Source organism: Podarcis raffonei, chromosome 17 (genome assembly GCF_027172205.1).
Source record: "Podarcis raffonei isolate rPodRaf1 chromosome 17, rPodRaf1.pri, whole genome shotgun sequence".
Taxonomy (NCBI): domain Eukaryota; kingdom Metazoa; phylum Chordata; class Lepidosauria; order Squamata; family Lacertidae; genus Podarcis; species Podarcis raffonei.
The window spans coordinates 28,288,194-28,303,619 of NC_070618.1; the positions used below are offsets into that span (position 1 = coordinate 28,288,194).

Consider the following 15,426-nt stretch of genomic DNA (forward strand, 5'->3'; position numbering starts at 1 on the left):
CCTTCCTTTATTTTGCTGCCGTGATGTCTTGGACCTTTACACATCGTTCTCTTGTAAGTACTTTACAGAGTAGGGGGTGGAAGCAGCCATATGACGCAGGGCAGCCAGGAGCAGTAGATAGCTGGGGCTGTCTTGGTCAGGACACCTTGTGTTTCCTGGGGGCACCTGGCAGGTTACTTCAGGTGACTGTTGATATTGATACCATGGGCAAGATCGACTTTGAGACTGATCCAACTAGGCAATTCTCATGTACATAATGGGGAGATCTCAAATGGCCTATTAATCTGGCTTATTGTCAGAGGGGACTCCAACTTTTGAAATGTGATATGTCCTTCCTCAATATAAGGTGGTTTGGGCACAGTCAAATGAGGTGACAAAGTTATTCCCTCTTGGTTTGTGATGTCAGGGGACTAGGAAGAGGCGGCTCTGTATCCTTAGAACCATACAATATTCAGCATTTGAGTCTGGGGGCCAGAGAACCAACCCCAATTGTTTTCCATGGCATCTTTGCTTCTTGGAACCTTCTGATGGTAGCAACTTTCTCAGGTCTAAAGAGTTGACTTAAATTCAAGTCAATCAAGCATACGGAGGCGTAGCAAGGTCAGGTGGTACCCAGTGTGGAATTTTTTTTTGTCACCCCCCCCAACCCGTGACTCGCAAGCCTACAGCGAGCTGGGGGAAGGGAGTTTTGCCGCTTTGCTGGCAGCCATGATGGGCCTCCGCTCACTGTAGGCTTGGGAGTCGCAGGCAGTGGGTGTGCCAAATGTCACCCCCCCTTCAGGAAAGACACCTGTCCTCTCCCCTACCTGCCTGCCTGCCTCCTCCAGCCAGGAGTGGGGGCAATGGTGCCCTGGCGGCCCCCCCGTGACTCCCAAGCATACCCCAAGCCGTTAGGGGGAGGAGCCGCGTAGCTCATCCTCTTGCCTGCCTGCCTGCCTGCCTGCCTGTCTCCTCCAGTCGGGAGTGGGGGCAAAGGTGCACATGCCACGCCAAATGTCACCCCCCCTCAGGATGACACCTGGGGCAGAGTGCACCCACCTTACTTCACCTCTGCATGCATATACAAATTCAAGAGCTGTCCCACACCCTTGTTACATACCTAGGGGCAGATCTGATTTTTGCAAGATTTTCTTTTTTTGTACTTGAAGAACACAATCCTTTTTTTAAAGAACAACAACAACACAATATTGCTTTGTTGTCATTCAGCCCTGTTGCCAGAATACTGCAGGGCACTTTTGCTGCGCTGTTTCACTGGTGCACTTGCAACTGCTCGGTGCAGGAATTCAGCACCAACATGCCTTGGCTGGTGGCTGTTGCGGCAGATGAGCTCCCGGTGGCAAATGCGTGCTGCGTCAGAATGCCGTGCCTTTGCTGCAAGGGTGCTGTCAAGGGAATTGGGGGTTGCTTGTGCGTAAAGGGTGCTGCAGCTCTAGGCAACGTTGCCTGGCTAAACCTTTCCCTGGCTGGATAGCCCTTTCTCCATGGCTGTGTCAGTCGCTGGCAGTATCCGTCAGTGGGCGTTTTCTGAACTTCTTCCAACATAAAAATTCTTTGACCCCAAGTCTCCGCCTAGCCTCTCTGCGCGGAAGTCTCCTGCGCAGAGTGGGCGTGCCCAACAGAGGTCCTGGGCTCTCCCCGCTGCTCTCTGTGGAAGAGTCTCGGAGCCCTCCCTCCGCAGTCTCCCCTTGCTTCCTGGTGTCCCTCCTATTTCCTTCCTCAAAGGAAGTTTGCTCTCTCTCCCTGCTGGTCCCTTCTCCTGCATCGTTAGGGAGCCTTACCTGCACTCTAGGCTCCGATGGCAGTTCCCTGACAGGTATGGTTACCAGATTTTTTTTCAATGAATCTGGGGACACTTTTTGGGGAAGCTGAGTAGCAACAGGGTGTCAGTAGTGGGGATGGTGAGGCAAAAGACCCTGGGCCCAAGCACACATGCATGTTGTATAAAGGTGCAGAGCCCTTCTTTCCCATCCTGTGAAACATAAATGCACAGAGTTTAAAAAAAGCCTGGGCAATGGTGTGCTGTCTGCCCGTGACTCCCAAGCCTTCCCCGATCTTCTGCCCCCTTCCCCTTTTGTTTGGGGAAGGGGGCTCAGGAGTCACGGGTGGGCAGCTGTTGCCCAGGAGGGGCACAAGGCATGTGGTTTCTCTGCCAGGCAAGGTGCAAAGCCCTTCTTTCACATCCTGTGAAACATAAATGCACAGTTTTTAAAAAACTGGGCAACGGCCAGCCACCTGCGATTCCCGAGCCTTCCTCAATCAGTCAAAACAAAGGGGGAAGGGGGCAGGAGATCTATACCGCCGGATGTCCCTGGTTCCCCTTTGGCAGTGGCAGCCTCAGCAGGGACAGGTTTGCAAATCTGGGGACATTCCAGGGATGGAATTTGTCCGGGGACAGATTTGCAAATCCGGGGACTGTCCCCGGGAACCGGGGACGTCTGGTAACCCAATGCAAGGGACTAACACAGACCTAACATGTTGGAAGTGTTCCTCTGTGATACAGCAGTGTTGCTGTAAAGAGCACATCGACTGGGTTGCATGCTTGCTGGCTCCCAGCCATGACTGGGATGTTCCTGGGGGGAAGTGGAATGTCTCTCACGACCGTCTTCTGCAGCACAGTAAGGGACCAAGCTCTATGGCTATATAAACCTCCCTACTGTCATGAGGGGAAATTCCCCGTTCATTTGCTTAGGTTCATCCTCATGAGCATGACAGCAGCCTAAATGTCTATATTGTGCAATGGAACCTACTTAAAGGAACTTATTGTTTCCAAAGAACTTTAAACAAATCTCCGCATGAAATTCTCCCACCACAAAAAAACAATGATGTACGAATGGTAATAAAATCAATGTGAATATGTATAAAATAAACAGGAAAAAAATATGAGCACAGGAAATAAAATTACAGTCCTACCTGCAAATAAAGCTTGTTATTAGACCTATGATAAATAAGGCATGGCTTGGTGAATGCTTTTGTTAATTAAAATACGATGCTAAGTAAGGGCCTGGCATAAGGTTTTAACATATGTAAATGTTTTGGGGGTTTTGCCACTGATAAGCAATATCCCTGACATACTTGGTGACTGGGCCCCAGATAAGCAGGATTTTCTGCTTATACTGTACTACTTTTTATACCATATGGGATGCCCTAAAACCAGCACATGACATATAGTTTGGATTAGTCCGTTTATATCTTGCCTTATCAACAAAGTGTGGCTTTGACTCATAAAATGTTCCATTTCAGAAGACTTCAACAGACAGTGATGAAAACAATAAACACAGATTAATCCCTGTAATAAAAATGTCCTTCATATTAGTCTATACAAATCTCACACACATGCTGGCAAAAGCTTGCATCCCACCTTCTCTGGAACCAGGGGCAGAATTATTTGTAAGTGCAGTTTGGATCTTTGCAAATTAATGACCAAACAAACCTACAAACGCTGCCTCCAACTCTTTCAGATGCTGAAATGAGGAACAACCATAGCCATTTTGCCACATGAAGTGGTGCTGCTTGATTCCTTTCTGACAAGGTTCCTAATTAGCCTTTATAGATGGTGGTGGTGATCTGAAGGTGGCGTCACTAAGCAGCACATACTGGGGCACTTGTTGTTGTTGTTTAGTCGTTTTGTCGTGTCCGACTCTTCGTGACCCCATGGACCAGAGCACGCCAGACACTCCTGTCTTCCACTGCCTCCCGCAGTTTGGTCAAACTCATGCTGGTAGCTTCCAGAACACTGTCCAACCATCTCATCCTTGTCGTCCCCTTCTTGTGCCCTCCATCTTTCCCAACATCAGGGTCTTTCCAGGGAGTCTTCTCTTCTCATGAGGTGGCCAACGTATTGGAGCCTCAGCTTCAGGATCTGTCCTTCCAGTGAGCGCTCAGGGCTGATTTCCTTCAGAATGGATAGGTTTGATCTTCTTGCAGTCCATGGGACTCTCAAAAGTCTCCTCCAGCAACATAATTCAAAAGCATCAATTCTTTGGCGATCAGCCTTCTTTATGGTCCAGCTCTCACTTCCATACATCACTACTGGGAAAACCATAGCTTGAACTATACGGACCTTTGTTGGCAAGGTGATGACTCTGCTTTTTAAGATGCTGCCTAGGTTTGTCATTGCTTTTCTCCCAAGAAGCAGGCATCTTTTAATTTTGTGACTCCTGTCACTATTGGGGCAATACAAACTGGCAAAGATTTGGGGCAGGAAAGCAGTGAAGGACCCTGAATCTGGGCTGGGAAGCATCCAAAATTGCCAAAAACATACTGGTTTAAGCACAGTTTTTTTGCTCCTAAAATGTGTTCATCATAATGCATAGTTTGCCACTCAGAGTCCTCCATCTCTGCGTTTCAGCTGCTCCCTCCCATTTGCCTCATGCATGAGACCTGTACAGAGAGCTAGTGAGAATGAAAGTGCCCTTTCCTGTTGTCTTTTAGCTGAGATGCCCAATGCTGTGGGAGGCAGGACTGAAAGAGACTTTTGCCTCTTTCTCAGTGCTTGTGGGAGGGAGTCAGGAGTAGGCAGAACCTTGACTCAACTCTAGAGAATCCCCTTGTTAAAAATTAGCTTGGGGAAGCGACCTTGCTCAGTCATAAGGTGAAGATGGTCTTGGGTTCGGTGCCCTTGGCATCTCTAGTTTAAGAAGGACCGGTAGAACAGGCACAGGCAAACTCGGCCCTCCAGATGTTTTGGGACTACAACTCCCATCATCCCTAGCTAATAGGACCAGTGGTCAAGGATGATGGTGAGGATATTTCACCCCTCCCATTGCAAGAATCTGCTGATGTTTCAGAAAGGAGGGGGCGGATTTTGCTCATTACTTATTCCGCTCCAGCCTGACTTCAAAGGGAGTCTGAGTGTTATCTGTGTATAGATAAGGTCGCTGCTCATGCAGCTGTAACACTCAGTGCAGTCCAGCGTCTCCATTTAGTCTGTAGTTAGTTTGTATAGTAGCTGTAGAGAATAAAAGAAGTTATTCTGCAGAAGCTGTTGTTCGTGTGGTTCATGCTCTGCTGTGCTCCGCTGACTACTGGAAGTGAGTTTGGTGCTCACAGCTCTGAGTTGTGAGTCCACAGCACTTAGACCTGCTTCCTGCGTGGAAGGTCTCTGGAAGTGCTTTCCAGCTCGCCTGGCCCAGTCGGGGCTGAAGAGGTTGAGCCCAGTCGGTGGCACTGGCTCAAAGGCAAAGCTGACAGATGGGAACTGTAGTCTCAAACATCTGGAGGGCTGAGTTTGCCTATGCCTGAAGTATAAGGAGTTAAGAGGGATTTGATGCTTGAGACGCTGAGAACAACTCAGAGGAGGCAACACCAAGCTAGATGGACAAATAGTTTGACTGGAAAGAGCAACTTCCCAACTTCCTCGCTCTCCTTCTTCCAGGACCTGCTGTTTGGTGGGTCTGGCTTTCCTTTCTGACCACAAGCCTCAGAGCAAGTCCTACCAAGACACCCCCAGGGGCACCTCCAGAACATCTGTTGCATTCATGGTAAACACGTTTGGTTTGCATTTGTCTCGACATTTCTGAAAAATGAGTTTGATTCCTCCCATCCCATTACACTGTTTCAGTGATTCATACTTTATATGCCTTTGCTTGGCAGACGTGAGAGGAGAAATAAGATGGATGCTAAATTTATATGTTAATTTTAATACTGAAGCCATCCCGTGTTTGAAAAATAAGATCAATTCTTCAATTTCATTTCTTATGGGGTGCTGGAGATTGTCATTACGGGGAAATAAAATTATTTCTGAATGCAAGCTACTCCAAACTCCAATTCTAGTGGACACATAACTCCCTCAAATATTATTCACTCCCCTTCCTTATAATGTACTTACCGGTACTTGATATGGCGTGTTAACATTATCCCAGGACTCTTGGCCATTGGGAAATATTGTGATTGGCACCTTGACCTTTATACGGGCGAGATACTTATTTGTTTGTCTGGCTCTGGAAGGTGTTTGTTGTGCTGAGACTTGGGAAGGACCATGACTTGACATCTGCTTGAAGGATGAGGGGTCAGAGGCAATGCGACAGTCCCTGCCAATGCTGTGATAAGTGAATGTCAATTGTTTCCATAACGACTATGGAGGCTAGAAGCTATATCCAAAAACCGACTTGCTTATTGCTTGGCCCTGAAAGTTTTATGACTTGATCTTGAGTTGTGAGTGCTTGGTTGTGGAGGAGAGGGACTTTTCCCCAGCAGCCAGTCCAATGTTTCTCAAATGTGCAGATGACTGATGGCCAAGCATGGCTTAAGGTTACAGCATCCTGTTAATGCAACATTCCAATCTGAAGCCACATTCAGTCAAGAGGGTCCCCAAGTTTAAAGGTAAAACAGTAAGGGACTCTTGGATGGTTAAGGAGACTATGGGGTTGCGGTGCTCATCTTGCTTTCAGGCTGAGGGAGCCATCGTTTGTCCACAGACAGCTTTCCAGGTCATGTGGCCAGCAGGACTAAACTGCTTCTGGTGCAACGGGACACCGTGACGAAAACCAGAGCGTGCGAAAGCGCTGTTTACCTTCCCGCCACTGTGGTACCTATTTATCTACTTGCACTGTTATATTTTTGAACTGCAAGGTTGGCAGAAGCTGAGGCAGAGCAATGGGAGCTCACCCTATCACGGGGATTCGAACTGCCGACCTTCTGATCGGCAAACCCAAGAGACTCGGTGGTCACCTGTGTCCTCAAGTTTAACAATGGGTTGAACAAATGGCCTGTGGGATATCAGCTTTTGTTTCCTCATCCTGCCCTGCAAGGCTGGCTTAAGACAGTTTACCCCCTGAGGCAAAGGATAGGATACTGCCCTTGCATGGACAGGCAGGTCAAGATTACTTCAAAACTGGCGATGGCACAGCCTCCTCAGGGCAGCAGGTGAGCGTGGTGGATGCAAAGCACACCACACACGGCACTCAGAGGGAACAGTAGGGAGGCTCAGGAGCTATAGCCAAGGAAGCCATTACCCCTTCTCCCCGGGTGCCAGAGCAGCTACCTATGCCCCTGATCATGGCCATCTAGCTGGTCACACACAGGGAGAGGATCCAGACCAGGCGTCACAGGAAGTCCTCCTGGCTGGAGTAACATCCCCCTGTGTGTCTACTCTGGGCAAACAGGAAATGTTGTACTTGACTGCTACAGTGATGTTACATCCCACACAGGGAAGCATCAAAGAGAGGAAATGTAGGCAAGGGTGACTTCAACTACCCTCACGGAGACTGGCTACGTATGTGTTTCAGTCACAACAAAGAGGTAATATTTCTGTGGGATGTGAAACACAAGAGCAGTCAAGTACAACATTCCTAGAGTGAACATGTTTACACATGGGGAGGAATGTTTGTCCAGCCAGCAGGTAAACTTCCTGTTTCCTTCTGGGCTGGGCAGCCATCTCTTTCTCTTTGACTACATGCATTGAAGAAGCAACATCGGCTTAGCCAAAGATGCTCTCTTGGCCTCCAGCCAATAGAGGACAAAGGAACTGTCTCCTTATGAGATAGTTTCCAGGTGTATGTTACTTTTCTAAGCTAAGTCTGCCTTCTGGGATACAATTGTGAACAGAATGTGAGTGAGTAAACGCTTTTTATACTTTTATAGAAGACTGTGTTGTGTCTTATCTTTTATGAGGGAATAAGGGGGAAATACCGGAACAGTTATTATAGAGGCTTTAGTGAGCCTGAGCAAACGCATCTGCTGTGAGTTTAGAAAGGGGAATGTTACTCTGCCAAATTGTGAACTTGTTTACACAAGTTGGAAAGGCTATAATCAAACAATATATCCTCTCCTGCATCCATGAACATTCCCACAATTTCCAGCTTTCTTAAATGACTGTGCCCTAGAAGAGCTGATCATGGAGCCAACTGGCGGGACAGTGACTCTAGACTTAATCTTGTGGCGCCCAGGATCTGGTGCAAGATCTAAGGGTTGTTGAACCCCTTGGAAGCAGTGAAAGTGGGAGTCTTCCCTTTCTTAGCTGAGCACCTGCCTCCTGATTAACCAAGACGGAAGAAACCAAAACCACCACAATTCAGGGGTAGCTCAAAGTGTAGAGCTCTATTCTTAAACACGAGACTGTGCATGACAGAGGAATGCCCTCAGACGTCAACTGGCCTCCCTGCAAGTAGGTTCGCTGGAGTCTTATGAAGCCTTGGCCCAAACTTCAGGCCAGGGCTTGCAATAGGAGTCTTTGCACCTTTCTTGAACGTTTCTGCTGCTAAGCCCTCACAAAACCAGCCTGAGCAGCAGCACAGGCATCCCACTCTAAACATAAAATTGTTGGGGGTGGCTGTCCTTCTAATGTTGTGCTATGCCATGTTCCTGATGGCAGCTATTTGTGTTATGCCACACCAGCACATAGCAGCATTTTTTTTTACAGGTGCCCCCGGTTGAAATAGACTATGACCACTGTGTAACTACAGCATTTTACTGGTGCCCTCAAAATCTGCAATGTGCCCATTGATCCAAAGATGTTGGCAACCGCTGCATTGGGGATGTGTGTACGGGAACGACAACATTCAGGAAGGATCGCCACATGTGCGGTCTTGAGTGCCGAAGGAAACCTGCCTCTAGGCAGTTGGTGGGTGATAAATAATCTTAGGGTGTATTAAGTATGGGTAGATGAAAGTGTCTCTGAGCAGCTGCAGAATTGCTTTCCTTCACCCTACAGAGAGTCCTCAAACAGGACAGATTAGAGCAACACTCGGTGGAATTTTCAGACAGATGTTTCATGTTTCATAAGACCATAAGAATAGCTTGCTAGATCAGGCAAATGGCCTGTCTAGCTCAGCATCCTGTTCTCCCAGTGACCAACCAGATGCTTATTATGGGAAACTCGCAAGTAGAACATGAGCACAAGAGAAACATTCTTCACTGTGGTTTCCAGCAACTGGTATTTTTCCAGCATTTAGGCCCTGATTATAAGGAATTCAACATTGTACCTTCTATCATATGTGGTGGACCTGCCCCAAGGTGAAAGACTTCTGGGAGAAGATCTATAATGAATTGAAAACAATGTTGAAATATACATTTATTAAGAAACCAGAGGCCTTTCTTCTTGGAATAACAGGTTCAGAATTGCCCAAGAAAAATATCGAATTATTTTTGTATGCCACAACTGCTGTTCAAATTTTATTAGCTAAGAATTGGAAAACACAAGAAATACCAACAGTGGAAGACTGCCAGATGAAGATGATGGACTTTTCGGAGCTAGCCAACCTGACCGGAAGAGTCCGCTACCAGGAGGAGGAGGAGTATCAGGAAGAATGGAATAAATTTAATGATTATTTAGTTAAATATGTTAAGTTAAATTAATTGAAAAAGCTTGCAAATACCAGATAGGCTTAGGATTTAAATATGTAATGTGATAACTTAATATGTTGAAATTTAGATTAGGAGAGAAAGAAAGATGGTAAGTGACTAAGTTAATTTTATGAGAATATAGGTTTTTGAAAACCTTTAAAATGATATACACTGAAATTCAACCAAGGGGATACGAAGAAGTCGCTTAACAATGTTAATAAGATTAGTTTTAATAAGGTTAGGATTGATGTTTGTTTATTTGTTTGTGTTTAAAAATGTGTGGAAAACCAATAATTTTTTATTTTTTTTTTGGGGGGGGGGAAATATATATAAGGAATTCAACATTATTTATTCCTGATAATGAGTTCTGGATATTGTGGTTGCTCGAAACCTTGCTTCACAATTTGTATTCTTTCACAATACTAAAGTGAAACTGACATGCTCCCAAACACACTCTTTTGGACAATGAAAATTACAGTCCCAGAAAGAAATACTGTAATGTGTGCTTGAGAATGCTGGGTGAAAATGCTGGCTACAGAATCCCCATCCAAAATCTGGAATAGAAAGAATACCTTGCTACGCCCCTGGCGAAGTTTAAAAAGAATACTGAACCCAAATGAATGCAACATAGACCTAAAATAAATCCCAGCTTGGGTACATTAAATGGACTTGGTTTGGGGAAGCTGAAAAACCTTTGGCAAAAAGCTACAATCATCTGGAAGTGAAAACATTTTGTTCTTTTAGGACAGACAGAAGGAAACTCTGCTGCACTTTCTATGAATAATCTTGAGACAATGGCTCCACCTAGTGATCACACAATAATGGCAACAGTTTCTGCAACTATTTAATGAGAGCAGCTGAAGTCACAGAGGAATAAGGGTATGTTACTGGGGAAGATGGGACGCGGGTGGTGCTGTGGGTTAAACCACAGAGCCTAGGACTTGCCGATCAGAAGGTTGGCGGTTCGAATCCCCACGACGGGGTGAGCTCCCGTTGCTCGGTCCCTGCTCCTGCTAACCTAGCAGTTCAAAAGCACGTCAAATGGCGTTTCCGTGCGCTGCTCTGGTTTGCCAGAAGCGGCTTAGTCATGCTGGCCACATGACCCGGAAGCTGTACACCGGCTCCCTCGGCCAATAAAGCGAGATGAGCGCCGCAACCCCCGAGTTGGCCACGACTGGACCTAATGGTCAGGGGTCCCTTTACCTTTACCTTACTTCAGATACAGTATGAGCGCTTTACTTTTTATGTGCAGATGTTTTCCCCCTGCCTACGCCACTAATATCCCCTAAACTATGGCAGTTAGAGTGTAGATCACAAATGGATTGCTAGAAACACCCTTGAGTAAATAGCCAGTGGAAAGAATTCAGAAACTCCCCGACTCAGCAGCAAGCAGTTTACGTATTCCTGAGATATTCCTGAGATTCTATCCCTCCAGAACAAAATAATGTGAGACTTCTACACTGTGAAAGTGGATAAGGCAGAGATTTGGATGTGGTGTGGCACATCAGAATGCAATTCTCAATGAGGCCCAACCAAAAGGTTTATCTGTGGCTAATACACAGGGTGGTTTAAAATAAAATAAAATGATCAACTACACTGTAGGCCAACCCCAACCTCTCTCACCACCAAATGAACAAAAGTAAACAGCAAAGAACCTGCACAAGCAATGCTGACACCAAACCCTACATATATTAAGTAAAATCAAAACATCGTCACCTGACCCCACCCCCACTCATCTCTCCCCCCTCCAACTCTTTCCCCCCTTTCTTCCTAATATCTCAACTAATGAAACTGATTTGTGAAAATGTTACATGGAAAAAAATACGAGAGAGAAACATTGCACACACTTTTGTAAATCAAGAAAGTCTTTAATAAAAAAACATTAAAAAAAAATTCTCTCTTTAGTCCCTGCTGGAAATGAAGGGGATATACATAGGATTCTTTGGAGCCTCCTGTCCAGGCATTGACCACACCCAGATCAGTTTAGTTTCAGCAAGGTTCAGAATAATAGAATCGTAGCGTTGGATGGGACACAGTCCAACCCCGTGCAAAGCAGCTATCTCAACTAGATCATACTTAACAGGTGGCTATCCAACGTCTGCTTAAAAAGGAGGAGAGTCCACAGCCTCTCAAAGGGGTCTGTTTTGTTCCTTGCTGCAAATACAGTGTTTCTGGTGCAGATTGTTACGATGACAAGTGGTTCTCTTAAAGTTTTCTATGTGGCTATTGCATACAGTGGTGCCTCGCAAGACGAAATTAATCCGTTCCGCGAGTCTCTTCGTCTTGCAGTTTTTTCGTCTTGCGAAGCACGGCTATTAGCGGCTTAGCAGCTTAGCGGCTATTAACGGCTTAGCGATTTAGCGGCTATTAGCGGCTATTAACGGCTTAGTGGCTTAGCGGCTTTAAGAAAAAGGAAACAAACTCGCAAGAACTCGCAAGACATTTCGTCTTGCGAAGCAACCCCATAGGGAAATTCGTCTTGCGGAACGACTCAAAAAACGGAAAACCCTTTCGTCTAGTGAGTTTTTCATCTTGCGAGGCATTCGTCTTGCGGGGCACCACTGTATTATGATTTTGTTATGCCCAATGGAGACTAAAGACTAATAAACTCTTCTGACTCCAGGGCTACTGTGGTGGTAACACTAATAGTAGTGTCTGCCCTGGGCAAGAGATGTAGGACATAATATAATGTTTGAAGATTGGGAAAGATTGTGGAAGAAAGGGGTCAAGTTCACCGCATGTACTGTGTTAAAGGAAAATATAATGAAAATGATGTATAGATGGTATTTGACTCCTGTAAAATTAGCAAAGATATATCACAACTGTGATAATCTATGTTGGAAATGTAAAGAAAAGGAAGGAACATTTTATCATATGTGGTGGACCTGGCCCAAGGTGAAAGACTTCTGGGAAAAGATATATAACGAATTGAAAAAAATGTTGAAATATACATTTATAAAGAAACCAGAATTTGGAATTGCCCAAGAAAGATGTTAAAATATTTTTGTATGCCACAACTGTGGCTTGTATTTTGTTAGCTAAAAAGTGGAAAACCCAAGAATTACCAATGATAGAAGAATGGCAGATGAAGATGATGGATTTTTCGGAGCTAGCCGACCTAACTGGAAGAGTCCGCGACCAGAAGATTGGATCAAATTTAATGATTACTTAGTTAAATATGTTAAGTTAAATTAACTGAAAACAGCTTGCAGATACCTAATTGGCTTAGGATTTTATTTAAGTTAAGTGATGAATTAATATGTTTAATTTCATAATGTGAAGATCTAAGGATGTTAATGTTTAAGTTAAATTATTTGGAAAACCGTTAAAAGGACATGCAATGAAAGTCAACCAAGAGGAAACGAGGAAGTCACTTAACAATGTTAATAAGTGTAATTTTTAATAAGGTTATTGTAATGGTTCTAGGGGTTGCTTGTGCGTAAATCGGCGCCACACCTGGCTGGTTGCCTGAGTGAACCCTTTCTGTCTGGACAGCCACTCACCCGTGGCTGCCTCAATCTCTGGCAGAATCCGTCAGTGGGCGTTTCTCGAACTTCTTCCAGCAAAGAAGCTCTTTGATGCCTAGTCGTCGCCTACTTTTCCTGCGCGGAAGCCTTCTGCGCAGGGAGGGTGTGGGCATCGGAGGACCCGTGCTCTCCCCACTGGTCCCCGGCGAGGAGTCTTGGAGCCACCTTGCCGATTCCCCCATCTGCCCCCCTTCTCCACTGGTGCTACGCTGATTTCCTTCCCCAGAAGATGTGCTGCTTCTCTCCCTCCCGGGACGCTCTCCGGAATCCCTCTGGAGCCCTCCCTCTCCCTCTGGCTCCGATGGCAGTTCCCTGACAGTTATGATTTATGTTTGTTGGTTTTATGTGTTTGTTTGTTTATAATGTTGTGAAAACCAATAAAAACTTTTTGGGAAAAAATAGTAGCGCCTGCCTTTTTCTGGGATCTAGAAAAGAGGTCAGCAACATAAGGCCCATGGGCTGGAAGTGGCCCATGAGTGTTGCTTAACCGGCCCATGAACCACCCCCGAACCAAGCTGCCCACTCAGTGAGTCCCCCTGAGCTGTGCTAAACTGGCACAGCACGGCACGGCACAGGTACTCTCTTCCATGGCTCCAGAAATCGCTTCTGCACATGCCCAGATGCTGGAAATCATGTCGGCGCATGTCCACAGTGCTGAAAATCTCTTCTGAGCATGCCCAGATGCCGAAAATCGCTTATGCGCAGGCGTGGTTTTCAGTGTCTGGGCATGCGCAGATGCGGTTTATAGCGTTGCACTGTGCAAGTCTGGCCCACAGAGGATCTCCGCGGGAGTGATCTGGCCCATGCCCGGTAAGCATTGCTAACCCCTGATCTAGACCATCGTTGTGCTTTTCAAGAGCTGTTAGCAAAATATTTAAACTTCACAATGATTCAGTGTGTAGATAGTGAGGTTGCCAACTTTTTGTTCTAGCAGTACTCCTGTGCCTTTAACAACTACTTTGCATGGAGATGCATATAATGTGAAGCTTTTCCCAGCACAGAAACAAAGTGGCGTGAAAAGTTTTCCTTGCTAATACAGTGGTACCTTGGGTTAAGTACTTAATGCGTTCCGGAGGTCTGTTCTTAACCTGAAACTGTTCTTAACCTGAAGCACCACTTTAGCTAATGGGGCCTCCTGCTGCCACCGCCGCGCCGCCGGAGCACAATTTCTGTTCTCATCCTGAAACAAAGTTCTTAACCCGAGGTAATATTTCTGGGTTAGCGGAGTCTGTAACCTGAAGCGTATGTAACCTGAAGCATATGTAACCCGAGGTACCACTGTTTTGACATGTGTTGAAGGCATAGCAGAAGTCATTAAAAATGTAACCATACATTTTGGGGGCTCTTTTATGAGTCAATCCTTTATCACCCAATAATTTATTTCCCAACTTACAAAGGATGCCCATGCTTTTCTTTAAAGGCTAAGAGCAATTTGCAATAATCTCTCTGCCCTATTATTCTGAACCAGGGCAACAGAGACACAGTTCCCTAGGAAGGGATCCTCCTGGAAGATCAGACATAAATCAGAACTGATTATTTTGAAATGCTACAGCCCAGGTTCACATAAAGGAAAGTTGCATTCAAAGAAAATACAACTGACATTTGAGTTCATCTGGAACTTGTTATCCTTTGCTCTAGAAATGAGATTGATAAAGGACTTGGAATTTCCAGGGGGTGTTTGTAGGCTGGCACTAGCTCTAGACATATGAAGGTGTTTGTGTGAAGACAGGAAGTGCAAGGACTCGTGCTTCCTGTTCTCTTCACTTCTCTGGAATGAATGAATGTAGTGGAATTTTACATCTGCCTGCAAGGCAAGTTACAGAATTGGGGAATCCTCTGTATAGAGGAATGCTGGATTCTGCTCTGTAAAGCAAAGCCTCATGACAAACATGTCCATTTAACAAAGTTTGGCTGGAAAGAAAAGGTGGCATCTCAGGCAACTAATATATATCCTAGACAAAGAAATAGCATAAACCTAAGATTATATTAAGGGACGCGGGTGGCGCTGTGGGTTAAACCACAGAGCCTAGGACTTGCCGATCAGAAGGTCGGCGGTTTGAATCCCCGCGATGGGGTGAGCTCCCGTTGCTCAGTCCCTGCTCCTGCCAACCTAGCAGTTCGAAAGCACGTCAAAGTGCAAGTAGATAAATAGGTAATGCTCCCGTGGGAAGGTAAACGGCATTTCTGTGCGCTGCTCTGGTTCGCCAGAAGCGGCTTAGTCATGCAGGCCACATGACCTGGAAGCTGTACGCCGGCTCCCTTGGCCAATAAAGTGAGATGAGTGCCGCAACCCCAGACTGGACCTAATGGTCAGGGGTCCCTTTACCTTTTAAGATTATATTACACATACTGAGAAAGAATATAAGCATATTATTAGTGTCCATGGAGGGAAGATGGGTATTTGCTTACTCCAGTGCTTTTTTCTGGGAGGGACACAGGAGTACGCATACCCCTCAACATTTTGTGAATCTAAGTTTGGCCTCATCGAGGGGCAGTATTTCAATATCAGTAGGAAAATGAGAGTACCCATAAACAGTGTTGTTTTTTTTAAGAAAAAAATTACTGGCATATTCTAAAACAAGGAAGTCCATCTCCTTCTCCAATGGATCTCCTATAA

The 15,426-nt window shown here is 45.7% G+C and overlaps 1 protein-coding gene across 1 annotated transcript in view; it reads left to right on the plus strand.

The window, feature by feature from the left end:
* DMRT1 (doublesex and mab-3 related transcription factor 1) overlaps positions 1-15,426 on the plus strand; it is a 230,960-nt gene that overhangs the window by 96,039 nt on the left and 119,495 nt on the right. The window lies entirely within an intron of this gene.